Raw genomic sequence first — 14649 nt, 5'->3', positions numbered from 1 at the left:
TCAGAGTTCAGTCCTTCCTTTACTTTGTGAACACCTCAGAAATCCATCGGGATGGTGCAAGCCCACTCACCGCAACAAGGTGATGATTCAGCGAGTAAGCCCATTTCCCATAATACTCTTCCAACAGAATCATTGATAAGTCACAAATATGTCACAAAGTAGGAGTCTTTGGAATCTAGAAACCTGCTGTGAAAGACCAGTGGTCAGGGATGATGGGAATTGTAGTCATGCCCTCCAGGTGGCTCTGGCAAGTGAGCCCAGCTGCGTGTGACCAGGGTGGGGTGATTCCTTCCTGGATTCCGGAAGTGGCCATTGCCTTTGAGTATAGGGGTCACTGACTCTATTCCTCCAACCAGAGTGAGTGTGGGGCTTCCTTGCCCACTTCCATTCAGCTGAAGGCCTAAATTGTTCAGAGTTGCTCAAACAAAGAGGGATTGCAAGGAGCTCCGAAAAGAGAGGTAACAGTTGGTCAGAATGAATATAAAGTAAAAGCCTTTGCTGATGATCTGGTAATTACGATTGAAGAACCTTTAGAAAGTGTAAAAGAAGTTTTGGATGAGATTGAGAAATTTGGAAGCGTGGCAGGGTTCAGACTAAACAAGAAGAAAACCAAAATAATTACAAAAAATATGGATCAAAGTATAATAGAAATAATGCAACAAAGGACAGAGATGGAGGTGGTGAAAAAGGTTAAATACTTAGGAATCTGGTTAACTCCTAAGAATATTGACTTGTTTCAGAACAACTATACACCGGTTTGGAATGGAATAAAGAGGGACTTAGAGGTGTAGGGAAGAATGAAATTATCTTTTTGGGGTAGAATATCTACGATAAAAATGAGTGTCCTTCCAAAGATGTTATTTCTATTTCAAACTATCCCCATATTAAAGCGGGTAGCAATCTTTAGAGAGTGGCAAAGAGTGCTTTCAAGGTATATCTGGCAGGGCAAGAAGCCGAGAATTAAATACAAATTATTAACAGATGCAAAGGAAAGAGGAGGCTTCGCCCTGCCAGACTTGAAACTATATTATGAAGCAGCATGTTTTTGCTGGTTGAGAGAGTGGATTAAATTGGAGAATAAAGAACTATTAGACCTAGAAGGGTTTGATAACAGATTTGGATGGCACGCGTATCTATGGGCCGAAAAGAAGAAAGTCCATAAAGGCTTTGGGAACCACATATTCCGGAGTTCATTAATTGAAATATGGGATAGGTATAAAAACTTACTAGAACCGAAAGTTCCACACAGGTTGTCACCATTAGAGGTTATGAGTGTAAAGAAAATAAATATGAGAGGTAATTGGATTACATATGGTGAATTGATAATCAAAGAATGAGGAAAATGGAAATTAAAACCATATGAACAAGTCAAAGAATATGTATATGATTGGTTGCACTATTTCCAGGTTAACGAAATGTTTAAAAAAGATATTAAAGAAAGGGGTTATGTAGAAAAAGATTCAAAGTTCCAGACAGACGTGATAAACAATAATTGTAAAATTTTGTCAAAAATGTATAAAATATTGTTAAAATGGAATACCAAAGATGAAGAAGTTAAATTGGTCATGATACAATGGGCTAGAGATTTTGGTTATAATATTCAGTTTGAGGACTGGAAAAAACTGTGGAAAGAGAATTTAACATTTACTGCATGTACAGTACTTAAAGAAAACGTCATGAAAATGTTTTACAGATGGTACATTACACCAATAAAATTATCAAAAATGTGTAAGACGTGTAACAAATGTTGGAAATGTAAAGAAAAAGAAGGTACATTTTATCATACGTGGTGGGAATGTAAGAAAGTGAAGGACTTCTGGGAGATGATTTATAATGAAATGAAAAAGATGTTAAAATATACATTTGTAAAGAAACCAGACACCTTCCTTTTAGGAATTACAGGGAATGAAATTAGAAGAAAAGACTGTAAACTTTTTCAATATGCAGCCACAGCAGCAAGAATTCTACTGGCCCAGAAATGGAAACAAGAGGAAATACCGACAATAGAAGAATGGAGACTGAAGCTGACAGACTATGCAGAATTGGAACCAAATTTGTGAAATCTGATAGCATTGTATATTTGTGTTGGAAAATAATAAAAATTATTTATTAAAAAAAAGAAGAAGTTTGGGTGAAGAAGCAGTGCTTGGAGATCATGCGGTGGGGGGATGACAGAGTCTGGTGCAAAAACCGTCTTGCATGCTTGAGTAGAGCAACTCCAGGGCATGAGCCAAGTAGCAGCAGGGTAGGGGCCACGTGCAGAGCAAGTCCCACACTGAGGTCAAAAACACACAGAGAGGCAGCAGGACTTCTTCAGTAATAGTTTACTGAGCTTTCAAAGCATACAGTTCTCACTGGGTTCCCAGTGAGGCACAAAAAGTAGCTCCTGAGAGAAAATCCAGTTTCAGCAAAAGAAAAATACACCACACAGGATATCCAAGTCAGGCACACAAACCGGCAGAAGGGAGCAAGGGAGGAAAGAGGCTGGAAGGACACAGGGCAATGGAGGTGTGTCTTTCGCTTCCTGTTGTCTGGGAGGGAAGTCAGCAACTCGGCATCTGCAGGGGCTTCACAAAGCAAAGCTTTCTGCCGGCTGCTTCCAGGCAAATGAGCATCCCAGAAACACACACTGTGATCTGTGGTGTATTGCCATATCAATTGTTTTTGAAACATATGTAGTCTAGAAACCGGTATAGGATGAGATCAATATATGCCCAGCCTCAATCCTCACTCACCACCAAAAATCCAGATTCACTCTCTCTCCCCCTCTCTATCAAAAGGTACCTGTAATGGTTCTAGGGGTTGCTCGTGCATAAATCGACGCCACACCTGGCTAGGTTACCTGGGTGAACCCTTTCTGACTGGACAGCCTCTCACCCGTGGCTGTCTCAATCGCTGGCAGAATCTGTCAGTGGGCTTTCTTGAACTTCTTCCAGCAAAGAAGCTCTTTGACGCCTAGTCACCGCCTACTCTCCCTACGCGGAAGTCTTCTGCGCAGGGAGGGTGTGGGCAGCGGAGTACCCATACTCTCTCCGCTGGTCTCCGGTGAGGAGTCTTGGAGCCTCCTCTCCGATTCCCCCATCTGCCCCCCTTCTCCACTGGTGCTACGCTGAATTCCTTCCCCTGCAGATGGGCTGCTTCTCCCCTCCCGGGACGCTCTCCAGAATCCCTCTGGAGCCCTCCCTCTCCCTCTGGCTCCGATGGCAGTTCCCTGACAGCACCTTACATCTAAAATTATACTCACTAGTGTGAGACGTTACCTTCATTATTTCATTACTATACAGTTTTACATATAAACACCAGAACTTCAAATACATTACATGCTTTTAAAATGGATTTTCTGCTGAGTTGAGTTCATTGCTGTGAACAAAAGAGTGGACTCTGAAAGGAACATGTCCCACACTCCATACATCTCCTTAAACACTCCATTATAACTAAAGCCCTTTCTGCAATCTTTCCCTTTAAACAGCTTCTCCTCTTTGAGGGTTGATGGGTTTGTAGGGTGTCAAGTGTTAAAGTTCTTCCTGTCCACGAGTCTGTGGATGTCGGGCTTCCACTAGGACTGAACCTCTGTCTACTTGACATTTATAGGGTTTCTCTCATGTGGGAGTTTGTTGATGTAAATCAAGGGTTCCACTCGGACTGAAGCTCCTTCCAAACTCCATACATTTAAATGGTTTCTCACCTGTGTGAGTCAGATGGTGTCTTCTAAGGCTTGCATTGAAACTGAAGCTCTTTGTATTGATGGAAGAGATTCATAAAGCCCAAGCGGGCTTTCTCCCGGGAAGACACTTGTCTGATAATTTGAGGAACATAATTGATATTTTGGAAAAACTAGAAGTGAATATAAACACTAAAGCAGTTCTGATATTTGTGGATGCAGAGAAAGCTTTTGACAATATCTCTTGGAGTTTCATGAAGAAGAACCTACAGGGGATGGGGGTAGGCCAAGGTTTTGAAAATGGTATAGGTGCAATATACTCTGAACAAAAGGCTAAATTAATTGTAAATAATGTGGTGACGGAAGAATTTAAGATAGAAAAAGGGACACGACAGGGTGCCCAGTCTCCCCACTGCTTTTCATATTGGTCCTGGAGGTTCTGCTGAATATGATTAGAAGGGACCGGTTGGTTAAAAGTATACAGGTCGGAGCCAAACAGTACAAACTGAGAGCATTTGCAGATGACTTAGTATTGACGTTACAGGAGCCAGAATCTAGTACTAAAAGGGTTTTAGAATTAATTCAAGAATTTGGTCAAGTGGCAGGATTTAAACTGAACAAGCTAAAAACTAAGGTTTTAGAGAAAAATTTAACACCAATTGAAAGAGAGAGGTTTCAGAATGAGACAGGCCTGACTGTGGTTAAGAAAGTGAAATACTTGGGGATTAATATGACAGCCAAAAATGGGAACTTATTTAAAGATAATTATGAAAAATGCTGGACAAAAGTGAAAAAAGAGCTTTTTGCTGGTTGAAAGAATGGCTACTTCTTGAAAATACAGACATTTTGGATCTAGAAGGCTTTAACAACGTATTTGGATGGCATGCATATTTATGGTATGCTAAGGTCAAAGCACATAAAGCATTCAAAAATCATATTGTCAGGGAAGCATTGTTTAATGTTTGGATAAGATACAAGGATTTACTGGAAAATAAAACCCCAAGGTGGTTGTCACCGATGGAAGCGAAAGCTCTGAAAAGGAGGCCAAATGGCCAAAATGTTGGGAAATTTTGGAACAAGAAGGAGATAGACTGGAACTGCAGAGTTTTGAGAAATTAAAAAACAAAGTGTGAGCCTGACTTCATTATTATCAGATAATGGAGGCATATAATTTGGATAAGAAAATTGGCTTCCAGGTGGAAAAATCAAAATTAGAAAGAGAACTGTTAGAACCCAAAACTAAGATTTTGTCAAAGATGTATAACGTGCTGTTGAAATGGAATAGTCAGGATGAAACGGTGAAATCTGCTATGATTAAATGGGCACAAGATGTTGGACATAATATTATGATTAAATGGGCACAAGATGTTGGACATAATATTATGTTTGCTGACTGGGAACAGTTATGGACCACAGGTATGATGTTTACGGCATGTAATGCCCTAAGAGAGAATATTATGAAAATGATATACAGATGGTACATGACCCCAGTCAAGCTTGCAAAAATCTATCATTTGCCCGATAATAAATGCTGGAAATGTAAAGAAACTGAAGGTACATTCTTTCACCTTTGGTGGACGTGCCCAAGGATTAAGGCCTTCTGGGAAATGATATATAATGAACTGAAAAAGGTATTTAAATATACCTTCTTGATAGAAAATAGGTGTGTTTTTAACTGTTTTTATTTTGTATTTTTCCTTTTCTTTTTCATTTTTAGGGTAATATTTCAAAAATCTTAATAAATATTATATATATAAAAAAAGAAAAGAAACTGAAGCTCTTTCCGCATTCCATGCATTCTTATGGTTTCCCCCGTGTGTGTGTCCGTTGATGTATATTGAGGTGTCCACTCCGACTGAAGCTCTTTCCACATTCCATACATTTAAATGTTTTCTCCCCTGTGTGAATCCGTTGATGTGTTTTACGGTTTCCATTTTGACTGAAGCTCTTTCCGCACTCAATTCATTTAAATGGTTTCACCCTTTATGAGTCCGTTGATGTTTTCTAAGGCTTCCAATCTGAATGAAGCTCTTTCCACAGTCCACACATTTATATGGTTTCTCCCGTGTAAATCCGTTGATGTGTTTTAAGGTCTCCATTTTGACTGAAGCTCTTTCCACATTCCATGCATTAAATAGATTCTCCCCTGTGTGAGTCTGCTGGTGTAATTTAAGGTCTCCTTTTTGACTGAAGCTCTTCCCGCATGCCATACATTCATATGGTTTTCCCCTGCCTGTGTGAGTCCGTTGATGTGATCTAAGGCCTGCATCGAAACTGAAGCTCTTTCCACACTCCATACATTTATATGGTTTCTCCCCTGTGTGAGTCTGGTGATGTCTATTGAGGTGTCCACTCTGACTGAAGCTCTTTCCACACTCCATACATTTATATGGTTTCTCCCCTGTGTGAGTCTGGTGATGTTGATGGAGGTGTCCACTCTGACTGAAGCTCTTTCCACACTCCATACATTGAAAAGGTTTTTCTCCCCTGTGAGTCCGTTGATGTGAACTTAAGTGTCCACTCCGACAGAAGCTTTTTCCACACTCCATACATTGAAATGGTTTCTCCCCTGTGTGAATCCGTTGATGTTTTCTAAGGTCTCCACTCTGACTGAAGCTCTTTCCACACTCTATACATTTATATGGCTTCTCCCCTGTGTGAATCCGTTGATGTTTTCTAAGGTCTCCACTATCACTGAAGCTCTTTCCGCACTCTATACATTTATATGGTTTCTCCCCTCTGTGAATCCGTTGATGCATATTGCACTGTCCAATCTGAATGAAGCTCTTTCCACACTCCATACATTTATATGGTTTTTCACCAGTGTGACTTCGCTGGTGTAATTTAAGTTCTGCATTCCGCCTGAAGCTCTTCCCACACTCAATGCATTTAAAAGGTTTTTCACCCGTGTGAATCCGTAGGTGTGAACTTAACTGTCCACTCCGACAGAAGCTTTTTCCACACTCCATACATTGAAATGGTTTCTCCCCTGTGTGAATCCGTTGATGATTTCTAAGGTCTCCACTCCAACTAAAGCTCTTTCCGCACTCTATACATTCATATGGTTTCTCCCCTGTGTGAATCCGTTGATGTTTTCTAAGGTCTCTACTATCACTAAAGCTCTTTCCGCACTCTATACATTTATATGGTTTCTCCCCTGTGTGAATCCATTGATGTTTTCTAAGGTCTCTACTATCACTAAAGCTCTTTCCGCACTCTATACATTTATATGGTTTCTCCCCTGTGTGAGTCCGTAGATGTGAATTTAAGTGTCCACTCTGACGGAAGCTTTTCCCGCACTCCATGCATTTAAATGGTTTTCCCCCTGTGTGAGTCCGCTGATGTATATTGAGGAATCCTCTCTGACTGAAGTTCTTCCACACTCCCTGCATTGTAATACTTTCTTTTCCATGTAAATCCGCTGATGTGTTCTAAGTTTTCCACTATAAGCGAAAATTTTCCCACACTCCATACTTTTAAATGGTTTCTCCTCTCGGAGTCATTGATGTGAGCTATGTGTCCTCATTCAATGAAGCATATCCCACATTTCACACATTTTAATATCTATTCCTCATGAAACGAAAGGTGCCCCATTCCTTGGAATTCTGAATGTCTTCTCCATCACCTTCTTCAGAGTGGGAGGAAAGGAAATCCTGTTTGGGTTTCAAGGAAGAGAACAAAGGGAAAGAGAGCACATCAAGCTCCATTAAACCTTCTCTTATTTCAACATCTCCTACATTCCCCCGCCTCCTACCCATGTTCCCAACTTTTAGGAAATGAAAAAGCAATGTCATCAAATGATAGTAATGCATCACCACCTTTCATAATCCTCAATCATCGTTAATAAAGCAGCATGATCTTGGAATACAGCCTTTTCAAATCAATTGTTTCCTCACAGGAAAGGCAGCTGCTCTCTGTTCGTGAACAGGCCCTCTCTTTCTCTGGTCCATCGTTCCTTTGGACATTCCCCATCCTCTGCATCATAATCCAGCACCCACCTTTAGATCTTTATGAATCACCTGCACAGTCTCATTGGCCACAAGAGGTCCATGTGGACCATTTTGGGAGGCTCAGGTCTACATCTTCTCCAGGGACTGTGGTCTGGGTCAGTCACAGAACTAGTGACAAGGCTTGGTGCTTGGGGTCAGGTGAATGGGTGCTCAGGGAAGCTCCTGTTATTGGAGATGGACCTCTGTCTACATGCCTCACATTGCATGGCGAGAGCAGGAGAAGCAGAAGGAAAGCAGCTGGCACATCGGAATCCCAGACCCCCACTGTTCCTTATAATAATGAGGGGCTGCCTGATCTCGAGCCCATCCTAAAGTGACACTGAAAAGGCTGCATATTAAAGGCAAATGGATAACTGTACTAGTGAAAACTTCAACCTTGAATATGTAGTGTTGAATTATTGATGGCCTGAAGTTGTGTTATTTCTAGAGACATGAATTCATTCCACTTCTATCTCAAATATACCTGTTATATGATGTCATGAGGTGTCATGGGAGCGGTAGTACCTTTGGTGGTCCCCACCCTGCACTCAGCTCTCACCTGTGCCTTCCAGAAGCTGTCAGGATGAATCAGGGGCCACAATCCCAGGAATGGCTTTAACCGGCCGGCAAAACCAGGTGAGGATAGCTGATGGGTCTCAAATCCTTGGGGGGCTGGGCAATTCTGCTGCACCTGAAGTCAAGCCCTGGTGGATGGAGAGGAGGAGAAGAACAGTGAATCCCACAGTCCAGAAGGCAGATTCTGCCCATCCGGCAGAGGAAATTAATGTGCCGATGGGATCGTCAATCGGGGAAGGAAGCCCATCGAGAAGGAAAACTCTGGTCCTAAACATTCACTGCCTCGTGAGTTATGTTCAGGAGAAGAAAAGGCTATGGAGGAAAACCCACACAAATCCAGAGGGGAGTCTCTAAGAGGGTTGGATGGTGTCCTGCACACCTTCTTCATTCAACTCCTGCAGCCAAGCTGGTGCCCAACATACTGCTCTGCTTTCCTTGGGACCATATCAGCCGGGCTGAGAAGGGGGTCTGGTTGTCTAGGCAGCCCAGGACCCCCCAAACACACTGCCCAGGCTGGCAGTGCTACAAACACAGCAGTTTCAAGTGGGGAGATGGGCTCAGAGCTGTGTATCAAAGTCTCTCCGATGTGGAACAAGGGAAACAGAAACAAAATTTACATCATAAAGGTAAAGGTAAAGAGACCCCTGACCATTAGGTCCAGTCGTGGCCGACTCTGGGGATGCGGCGCTCATCTCGCTTTATTGGCCGAGGGAGCCAGCGGCATACAGCTTCCGGGTCATGTGGCCAGCATGACTGAGCCGCTTCTGGCGAACCAGAGCAGCGCATGGAAACGCCCCTTACCTTCCCGCCGGAGTGGTACCTATTTATCTACCTGCACTTTGACGTCCTTTCGAACTGATAGGTGGGCAGGAGCAGGGACCGAGCAAAAGGAGCTCACCGCACCATGGGGATTCGAACCGCCAACCTTCTGATTGGCAAGTCCTACGCTCTGTGGTTTAACCCACAGCGCCACCCGGATCCCATATTTACATCATACGGCACTGTAAAAGTATTCAAAATATTTGTTTTTCGAAGAAAAGACCACAATGTATCATGTGGCCCCTTCAAAGCTAATGAAAGTCTTGTGGCTGGAGCTTTTGGGGGTGCAGGACCAAGAAAGCTCCTGCCACCATGATCTTTCCAATGGGGATTCAGGCCTCATCATGGGACTGAAATTGCCCTGGTTGTGCTGGTTGATGATCTCCAACGGGCCAGAGGTTGAGGGGGAAGCTGTTTCCTGGTTCTGCTGGTTCTCTCAGCGGCTTTGGAGACCTTTGGCCATGGTGTCCTTCTGGACCCTCTAGGGGAGCTGGGGAAATAGTTATGCAGTGGTTCCCCTCCTTCCTCCTGGGCCATGTCCAGAAAGTGGTGTTCAGACCCCTGGATGCTTACTTGTGGGGTGCCTCAGGACTCCATTCTCTCCCCCATGCTTTTTACTATCTATATGCAGCCACTGGGAGAGATCATCAGGGGGTTTGGGCTGGGTGTTCACCAGTATGTGGATGATGCCCAGCTCTTCCTTTCTTTTGAATTGGAACTAGTGAAGATGGTGAATGCCCTGTGTGTCTGTTTGGAGGTGGTTGGAGGATGGATGGCGGCTAAGACATTGAGGTTGAATCCTGACAAGTCAGAAATACTGTCCCTGGGGGAGGGTGGGGGCACTCCTGGTCCTGATGGGGTAACTGTGCCCCTGAAGGACCAGGTGTGCAGCCTGGGGGTCACCGCCTTCTGGGATCCATTTGTGAACAGAATGTGTGAGTAAACTCTTTTTATACTTTTATAGAAGACTGTGTTGTGTCTATCTTTTTATGAGGGACTAAAGTGGAAATTACCAAGGAAACTTATTTTAGAGGCTTTAGCGAGCCTGAGCAAACGCATCCGCTGTAAGTTTAAAAGGGGAATGTTACTCTGCTAAATTGTACAACTTGTTAACACAAGCTGGAAAGGATATAATCAAACAATATTTCCTTTCCTGCATTCCTGAACATTCCCAGTGTCATGGTTGCATTTTTCAGGCATAGAAAAGTACGGATCTAAGTACAGCGATAATTCCTAACCTATCGGTTCAAGAAGGTTCTGGTAGTTTTACTCTGTGTGATTCAAAGCTGGTGTTTTCTCTAGATCATGGGGAGGCAAACTAAGGCCTGGGGGTATAAATGCGATGATGATGATGATGATGATGATCTTGTGGGGTTTTTAAAAGTTATTTTGGAATTCGTACTGCTATATCAGCTCACAAAATGTTATGGGTGGAGAAAATCACAGGGTTGCCGTAAACTATAATCCCACCCACGACTTCTCATTTATATACAGTCTGTAAATTTAGGGAGGTCACAGACCTCACCTGTGCTAATACTGGCAGTCTTTGGCCTCCACAGGCACACCCTGTGTGTAGAGCCTCCAGCCACAGGCACTGTCTATCCTGAAAAGGGGTCCTTTGACTGGGAAGATGACACGCAGCGTAAATTAATAATGCAGAGTTTTAAAGAATAAAAGCTTTACTGAATTAAAAGAAGCTTCTTCATAAACAACATGGTTCCAAACAGTTTGACTGAGATTGCATACAGACTCTGCTCAGGGCTGAGACAGACAGACTCTTGCTGAAATCTTACAGAGAGCACAAAGTGCAACTGGCTACTACGTCACATGTCAGAATGACTCCCCAGTTAGCAGTTAAGCCTGAATAAATTGAGGAGGCCCAAATGATTGTGCAGTCCCTGCACTTCCCAGCCTGCTTTGCTGCTTCTGCTCTCATGTGTCTTTGTCACGTGACCAAAGATTCATGCAGTCGCTGTCATCGGATGCTGATGGGTTGTATCTCAGCTTGTCAGTCACTCTGACACTGCCTACAAAGAATAGGGGGAACAGAAATGATTTTGAGGTGCAGCTTCCGTATCAATCCTGAGCGCCATTCCATGGACTCTGCACCTCTGTTTCTGATGACAGGTGTACATTATCCTCACCCTCAAGAAAGGACAATTAAAGATGGAAGCCTGAGAGAGAGGAAAAGTCTTCTGGCTGCTTCCTGGGTGGGATTGCGGAAACCAAGAGCCGCTTCTGAGAAGGCCTCCCCCTTCCTCTCTCGTCACGGCTAAAAATGGGCCGCTGTTTCTTTAATGCTTATAAAGCTACGGGTTGTATATATAGAGTGAGAAATGTTAGTTTGGTGTTGGGTTGGTTGGTTGGTGAAAGCTGGCAGTGTTGATGTGTGTACAGCTGGTCAGTCGCTTTTGCAGAAAGACGTTTGAGAATACAGTGGTACCTCGGGTTAAGTACTTAATTCGTTCCAGAGGTCCGTTCTTAACCTGAAACTGTTCTTAACCTGAAGCACCACTTTAGCTAATGGGGCCTCCTGCTGCCGCTGTGTCGCCAGAGCATGATTTCTGTTTTCATCCTGAAGCAAAGTTCTTAACCTGAGGTACTATTTCTCAGTTATCGGAGTCTGTAACCTGAAGCGTCTGTAACCCGAGGTACCACTGTAAAAGCAGAAAGTACTCTGCAAGGATGCTCTTCTCGTGGACTCTTCTAAGCTGACAAGGGTCCAAGGACCAGGCTGAGGCGACAAAGGGAGGCCAGAACCTTCTCTGTTCTTTTTACAAATACTGACATCTCTTCCTCTCGGGATTTCCTCTCCTCTCCAGGGGACCAAGGAATGGACTGGGCAGAATCGCTGTGTCTGGACAGGGCGGGGGCTCATGGGGTGGGAAGAGGATGAAGATTGCAGGAAGGGGTGGGGGGACAGGACCCCCACTTTCCAGGGATCCCTCTCTGGTCGCCTTGAAGGGGGGTCGATTACTGGGCGGGAGAGAGAGGCCAAGGCTGTTCCACCAGAGATCCCCCGCAGCTGCCACAATGGAGACGCGATATCTCCCCCCCCCCCCCGCCGCCAATGCTGCCCTTCCCTGCCCCAGGGATGCTCCCCTCCCTCCCCCCCCCCACTTCCTCGACCCCCTCCCTCTCTCCTGAGTCTCCCCTGCATCCAGAGGCTCCCTTGGCTCTGCTCACCCCACACCCTGCGCCCCCATCTCTCCAGCTGGAGGCGCCCCCCCCCCAAGAGAAGCAGGGGAGGGACAGGGGGGTCTCTATCCCTCGTGCCCGTGAATCCTTTCGCGCGGGGGACACGGGGCGATGGGGTCCTCATGGGGACTCCCTGGGTGGGGGTCCCAGGCCCGCCCCCGCCAAGGGGCCTAAGGGGCCGAGAAAAGCTCCCTTCGCAGCAGGCGTGCCGGGATCCAGGCCCCACGGAAGGCGCTTGGGGGAGCTGGAGGGGTCTCTGGGTCCTCTTCTCCCCTCTCCCCCCCGCGACCCCTTTACCTCTTTCTCCTCGCTCCCGATTCTCCTTTCCTGCAACATCCACGGGGGGGGGGTCCCCTGCCTCCTCCCTCCCCTTTCCTGAAGCGCCCCCCGCCCGAGATACGGGGCAGAGCAGCAATCCGGAGTATAGCTCCACTTCCGGGAGAAGCAGGGAGGTTGGGAGGGGGCTCCCCCCCCATTCCCGGAACAGAAGGCGGATTGGAGGAGGAGGAGGAGCAATGTATTGGGGGCGGGATCTGGGGTTGTGGGGGCGGGATGAGAGAAGGATGTGCCGGGAGGGGAGGGAAAGTTTTGAGCGGGGGGGGGAGGAGAAGAAATTCCCCCCCCCTTCCGTCTTCCTTCTGGGATCAGGAGAGGGGGGAGGGGCTGATCCCGACAATCCAACAGCGAAGTCACAAAATGAGTTCTGCATTTAAATCAGATCAGACTCCGAGTTCGTGTTTTGGCAGCATGACAGGTCTGTCCATCTGGATCCCTGAGGATTCCTGCTCGCTGCCTTTTCCGGGCCAGCCGGAGAGATCCCTGGAAAGGGAGGATTTCTTGACTCCAGAATCCATCACCGCAGACCCCTTTCATTCAGGCCTAGAGATCTGCTCTTGGACCAGTCTGCTTGCATCATGGGGATCACCAATGGATCATCCATGATGTCATACCCGTCTCACGGAGGGGGGGGCTCAGGAAGAATCTCCTGCCACGTGACTGGGGGAGTCTGGGGGCTGACGGGGGTCAGACAGGGCTGCTGTTTTGCTCTCCTTACTATTTCAGCTCAGGTTTTACTGAAATGGGTGGATTCATTGAGGAAACGGGGCTACGTTGCAAAGAGGCAAATGTGTATATTTTGTAACCATCCAGTGAGTTGTGTTGCAAAGGCCATTTGCAGAAAGGCTCCTATTGTATCACCTGCGGCTACATGCTGGAGTTTGGGTGTTTTGTGGAAATGTGTCTCTGTAGATGCACACATCCCCGTGCATTTATAATGGCAAGACATTAAATCCCATGAGACCCACAAGCACCAGAACTGTAAGCCCACATATGATTCATGCTCCAGCATGGGGTGGGGGGGTAGCAGGTGGGGGCATGGTTGGTGCGTGTCCTGGGGGCGTGGCGCACCCCTCTTCCTCCGCCAGTGGTCGTCTCCCCAATGTTTAAGGTAAAGGTAAAGGGACCCCTGACCATTAGGTGCAGTGACCGACTCTGGGGTTGCGGCGCTCATCTCGCTTTACTGGCCGAGGGAGCCGGCGTTTGTCCGCAGACAACTTCCGGGTCATGTGGCCAGCATGACTAAGCTGCTTCTGGCGAACCAGAGCAGCGCACGGAAATGCCGCTTACCTTCCCGCTGGAGTGGTACCTATTTATCTACTTGCACTTTGACATGCTTTTGAACTGCTAGGCTGGCAGGAGCAGGGACTGAGCAACGGGAGCTCACCCCGTCGCGGGGATTCGAACCGCCAACCTTCCGATCGGCAAGCCCTAGGCTCTTTCGTTTAGCCCACAGTGCCACCCGTGTCCCATTTTAACTCTTAAGAAAATGTAAATGTAGGCTTCACCTCCTTCATGACCCTGGAAGTGGATAGGCATGTAGGCAGCGAGAACAGGGCCTCCTGCCATATTCCCCTGAGCGTGAGAGCATGTACACTTCGCCCCACCCAGGGAGTTACCAAGGGGGGACAACAGACTTTCACAGATCCAGCTGACCAAGCCATCTCAGCCCATCTCAGGAGAAGCCCTGAGGGCAAGGATGTGTGTCAATAGTTTTATTGTTCTCTGGGTGGTGGGTACTTGAGAGGTGTCCGGAGATGTATCTGATAGAAGGATGAACTGCTGAACTTGTGTAACCAATTGATACCCCTCCCCACTTGTGACATACTAGTGAGGATGCTACTATGAATAAATGTGAGTGAAGGGGGGGAGTTAAAAAGGTTGATGTCACCCCAGACTTAGGGTTCTTGCTCTGTGTGGGAATCTCTTGCACAACAATAAAGATTGTGGTCTACTGATCGCCAGTTTGCTCCAGATTACAGTGGTACCTCTAGTTACGAACTTAATTCGTTCCGGAGGTCTGTAACTCTTCAAGGTTAGTGGAGTTTGTAACCTGAAGCGTTTGTAACC

General features: G+C 46.0%; 1 protein-coding gene across 2 annotated transcripts in view; it reads right to left on the bottom strand.

Moving 5' to 3' along the window:
* The window catches only part of LOC309378710 (uncharacterized protein), a gene marked incomplete at its 3' end in the record, with an annotated part of 74585 nt that extends 61925 nt beyond the window's left edge, over window positions 1-12660 (bottom strand). The window contains exons 1-2 of one of the 2 annotated variants that reach the window (XM_081927310.1): window positions 12541-12660; window positions 10571-10667 (exon numbers count right to left, since the gene is read on the bottom strand). The remainder of the gene's footprint in view (window positions 1-10570; window positions 10668-12540) is intronic. The other variant, XM_081927311.1, reaches the window with a different exon arrangement.
* Window positions 12661-14649: the final 1989 nt, after the last annotated feature.

The sequence above is a fragment of the Podarcis melisellensis genome (assembly GCF_964234715.1).
Source record: "Podarcis melisellensis genome assembly, chromosome: 10".
In the NCBI taxonomy this organism is placed as follows: domain Eukaryota; kingdom Metazoa; phylum Chordata; class Lepidosauria; order Squamata; family Lacertidae; genus Podarcis; species Podarcis melisellensis.
Note: the sequence above shows the minus strand (reverse complement) of the source record. Positions and strands in the feature narration are given on the sequence as shown.